This window comes from Arachis ipaensis, chromosome B6 (genome assembly GCF_059453495.1).
Source record: "Arachis ipaensis isolate K30076 ecotype BB chromosome B6, ASM5945349v1, whole genome shotgun sequence".
NCBI lineage: Eukaryota > Viridiplantae > Streptophyta > Magnoliopsida > Fabales > Fabaceae > Arachis > Arachis ipaensis.
The window spans coordinates 23,691,526-23,696,864 of NC_142441.1; the positions used below are offsets into that span (position 1 = coordinate 23,691,526).

At 32.7% G+C, this 5,339-nt stretch overlaps 1 non-coding gene across 1 annotated transcript; it reads left to right on the plus strand.

Moving 5' to 3' along the window:
* The first annotated feature begins 535 nt into the window (after window positions 1-535).
* LOC148554891 (small nucleolar RNA R71) lies at window positions 536-643 on the plus strand. Its single transcript, XR_015886757.1, has one exon. It is a non-coding gene; the product is annotated as a small nucleolar RNA R71 (small nucleolar RNA).
* The last annotated feature ends 4,696 nt before the right edge of the window (window positions 644-5,339 follow it).

A 5,339-nucleotide genomic window follows, 5' to 3' on the forward strand; every position in this document is an offset into this window, starting at 1 on the left:
GCTGAGTGGATGATGGAAAAGGCTCGCTATTGCTAAACCTGTTTCTTCCACCATTATTAAAGCCTTGTTGAGGCTTTTGTTGATCCTTCCATGAGAAGTTTGGATGATTTCTCCATGAGGGATTATAGGTGTTTCCATAGGGTTCACCCATGTAATTCACCTCTGCTATTGCAGGGTTCTCAGGATCATAAGCTTCTTCTTCAGAAGATGCCTCTTTAGTACTGTTGGATGATTCCTTCAATCCATTTAGACTCTGAGAGATCATATTGACTTGCTGAGTCAATATTTTATTCTGAGCCAATATGGCATTCAGAGTATCAACTTCAAGAACTCCTTTCCTCATAGGCGTCCCATTATTCACAGGATTCCTTTCAGAAGTGTACATAAACTGGTTATTTGCAACCATGTCAATGAGTTCTTGAGCTTCTGCAGGCATTTTCTTTAGGTGAATAGATCCACCTGTAGAATGGTCCAGTGACATCTTTGATAGCTCAGACAGACCATCATAGAATATATCCAGGATGGTCCATTCTAAAAGCATGTCAGAAGGACACTTTTTGGTCAGTTCCTTGTATCTCTTCCAAGCTTCATAGAGGAATTCACCTTCCTTCTGTCTGAAGGTTTGAAAATTCACTCTAAGCTTTTGAGGAGGAAAGAAGTTGGCTAAGAAAGCCTTGACCAGCTTATCCCAAGAGTTCAGGCTATCTTTAGGTTGAGAGTCCAACCATACTCTAGCTCTGTCTCTTACAGCAAACGGGAAAAGCATAAGCCTGTAGACCTCAGGATCAACCCCATTGGTCTTAACAGTATCACAGATTTGCAAGAATTCAGTTAAGAACTGAAAAGGATCTTCTAATGGAAGTCCATAAAACTTGCAATTCTGCTGCATCAGAGAAACTAATTGGGGTTTAAGCTCAAAGTTGTTTGCTCCAATGGCAGGAATTGAGATGCTTTTTCCATGTAAATTGGAATTTGGTGCATAAAGTCACCAAGCATCTTCCTTGCATTGTTATTATTTTCGGCCATGTTGTCTTCTTTTTCGAAAATTTCTGTCAGATTTTCTCCAGAGAGTTGTGCTTTAGCTTCCCTTAGCTTCCTCTTCAGAGTCCTTTCGGGTTCAGGATCAGCTTCAACAAGAATGTTCTTATCCTTGTTTCTGCTCATATGAAAAAGAAGAGAACACAAAAGAAAATATGGAATCCTCTATGTCACAGTATAGAGATTCCTTTATGTGAATATAAGAAGAGAAGAATGTAAGAAGGAGAAGAGAAAAACTCGAACAAATAGAGGAAGATGGTGTTCAAATTTTGGGTGGAAGAGAAGTGTTAGTAGATGAATAAATAAATAGAAGGAGATGAAGGAGAAGAATTCGAAAATAATAAAAAAATAGTTTTGGTTTTAATTTAAAATTAAAATTGAAATTCGAAAATTAAAAAAAAGAAAAATTAAATTAAATTAAATTAAAGTTTAAAACAATTAGTTAATTAAAGAGAAATTTTGAAAAAGAGGGAAGGAATTTTCGAAAATTAGAAAGAGAGAGTTAGTTAGGTAGTTTTGAAAAAGATATGATTGAAACAAAAAGATAAGATTGATTGAAAAAGATTTGAAAATCAAATTTGAAAAGATAAGAAGTTAGAAAAGAAGTTAGAAAAGATTTTGAAATTGATTTTGAAAAAGATGTGATTGAAACTTAAATTGAAAAAGATTTGAAAAAGAAATTTAAAAAGATTTGATTTTAAAATTAAAGTTGATTACTTGACTAACAAGAAATTAAAAAGATATGATTCTAGAGTTTAAAGATTGAACCTTTCTTACTAGGCAAGTAACAAACTTAAAAATTTTTGAATCAATCACATTAATTGTTAGCATTGAATTCGAAAATATGGAATAGAAATAAGAAAAAGATTTTTTAAAATCAATTTGAAATTTTCGTGAATTATGAAAGAAAAATGAAAAAGATTTGAATTTTTTTGAAAAAGATTTGAAAAAAATAGAATTTTTGAAATTGAAAATTTGATTTGACTCATAAGAAACAAGTAGATTTTAAAAATTTTTGAAAAGGTCAACTCAAATTTTCGAATTTTATGAATGGAAAAGGGAAAGATATTTTTTATTTTTGAATTTTTAATGATGAAAGAGAAAAACATCAAAAAGACTCAATGCATGAAAATTTTGGATCAAAACATGTGATGTATGCAAGAACACTATGAATGTCAAGATGAACACCAAGAACACTTTGAATGTCAAGATGAACACCAAGAACTTATTTTTGAAAATTTTTAAGAAAAGAAACACATGCAAGACACCAAACTTAAAATTTGACTCAAGACTCAAATAAGAAACACAAAATTATTTTTGGTTTTATGATCTTATTAAAAAAATTTTTGGTATTTTTCGAAAATTATTTTGAAAAAGAAAATAAAGATTTCAAAATTTTTAATAGGAATTCCAGGAATCTTGCAATGTTAGTCTAAAGCTCCAGTCCAAGAATTAGACATGGCTTACTAGCCAGCCAAGCTTCCAGTGAAAGCTCTGGTCCAAAACACTAGACATGGCCAATGGCCAGCCAAGCTTCAGCAGATACAAATTAGACATACAACAGCTGATACTTCATCCAACTTCATATGCTGATAAGTGGAAGCCTCGGTCCAAATGAATTAGACATGGCTTTACAGCCAGCCAGGCTTCAACGTGCTTCATGAAACTCTAGAATTCATTCTTAAAAATTTTGAATAAAAAAATATATTTTTTTTTTCGAAAATAAGAATAATAAAAACAAAAAGGTTAAAATTAAAATAAAGTTACCTAATCTGAGCAACAAGATGAACCGTCAGTTGTCCAAACTCGAACAATCCCCGACAACGGCGCCAAAAACTTGGTGCACGAATTTGTAATCTCTAACAATGGCGCTCAACTTGGTACGCGCGTTTATAAACTTTAGCACTTTCTTCACAACTTCGCACAACTAACCAGCAAGTGCACTGGGTCGTCCAAGTAATAAACCTTACGTGAGTAAGGGTTGATCCCACGGAGATTGTCGGCTTGAAGCAAGCTATGGTAACCTTATAAATCTCAGTCAGGCGGATTCAAATGGTTATGGTGATTTAATAATTAAAAGATAAATAAAATGTAAAATGAAGATAGAGATACTTATGTAATTCATTGGTGAGAATTTTCAGATAAGCGTATGGAGATGCTTTCATCCCTCTGAACCTCTGCTCTCCTGCTGTCTTCATCCAATCATTCCTACTCCTTTCCATGGCAAGTTGTATGTTAGACATCACCGTTGTCAATGGTCACCTGTCCTCTTAGTGAAAATGGTCCAATGCGCTGTCACTGCATGGCTAATCAACTGTCGGTTCTCGATCATACTGGAATAGGATCCATTGATCCTTTTGCGTCTGTCACTACGCCCAGCACTCGCGAGTTTAAAGCTCGTCACATTCATTCAATCCCTGAATCCTACTCGGAATACCACAGACAAGGTTTAGACTTTCCGGATCCTCAAGAATGGCCATCCATGGGTTCTAACTTATACCACGAAGACATTAATAACTCGGACTCGGTCCCATGTATTAGATATCCAAGAGATATCCATTCAATCTAAGGTAGAACAGAAGTGGTTGTCAGGCACGCGTTCATAAGTTGAGAATGATGATGACTGTCACGATCATCACATCCTTCATATTGAAGTGCGAATGAATATCTTAGAAGCTGAATAAGTTGAATTGAATAGAAGAACAGTAGTACTTTGCATTAATCTTTGAGGAGAAGCAGAGCTCCACACCTTAATCTATGGTGTGTAGAAACTCTACCGTTGAAAATACATAAGTGATGAAGGTTCAGGCATGGCCGAATGGCCAGCCCCCATAAAGGTCTAAGATAGCATAAAAACTGATCAAAGATCTCCCAATACAATAGTAAGAAGTTCTATTTATACTAAACTAGTTACTTGGGTTTACAGAAATGAGTAAATGATGCAGAAATCCACTTCTGGGGCCCACTTGGTATGTGCTTGGACTGAGCATTGAGATTTACACGTGTAGAGGTCTTTCTTGGAGTTGAACGCCAGTTTGTAACCTGTTTCTGGCGTTTAACTCCACTTTGTAACCTGTTTCTGGCGTTTGACTCCAGAATGCAGCATGGAGCTGGCGTTGAACGCCAGTTTACGTCGTCTGTCCTTAATCAAAGTATGGACTATTATATATTGCTGGAAAGCCCTGGATGTATACTTTTCAACGCAATTGAGATTGCGCCATTTGGAGTTTTGTAGCTCCAGAAAATCCACTTTGAGTGCAGGGGGGTCAGAATCCAACAGCATCTGCCGTCCTTCTTCAACCTCTGAATCTGATTTTTACTCAAGTCCCTCAATTTCAGCCATAAAATACCTGAAATCACAGAAAAACACACAAACTCATAGTAAAGTCCAGAAATGTGAATTTTATTTAAAAACTAATAAAAATATACAAAAAACTAACTAAATCATACTAAAAACTATGTAAAAACAATGCCAAAAAATGTATAAATTATCCGCTCATCAACAGCTTAGAAAAAAAGATCCTGATGGCGAACTACATGGGTTCAAACACAATGGCTTATAGTCTGACAGAAGGACAGTCCAACAACAAATCTCCATTCATTAAAAAAAAAAAACTTCAACTATTGAAAAGAAAGAATGAAGATCTTTTCAAATCTACTGTTTTGGTCAAAATTTAATCTTTCAATAGTAATATCAATTATCAAGATTTATAAATTTACAATAATAAACACTTTTAACTAAATTTACGATAATTTTTTTTAATATATTAGATGTACATGAAAATAAATTATTAATATAAAATATATATTAAAAATAAATTAAATAATATATATATATAATTAATTTTAATAACTAATTTTAGTGCATACTTAATATTTTTTATCCATTTTTATACCAAATATCTCATATTTTGTGTATGGTTTATTTATTCAATTAAACATGATAAAATAAGAGAAAATAGATAAATGAAAAATCAGAAGCATTATTTAACACTAGACCTAATTAATAATAGTGGAATTGGTAGCTAAATAGATAGGCACAATAATTATGTGATTCTACTGAGAAAAAGTATAAATAATTAACTTTTTAATTAACTAGCTAGCATTAATTAATTTTAAGATTTAATATTTAGAATTATTCTTCACATACAAGTTATTTATATATACAAGTTCATACAAGTCATTTATATTGTATTGTTTAAAAATTTTTGGTATATATATTAATAAATTTTGTATAATTCAAACTCTTTCTTTTCTTTCTTGCATTATAAAAGTAAATTTTATTGAGTTATAATTAACTT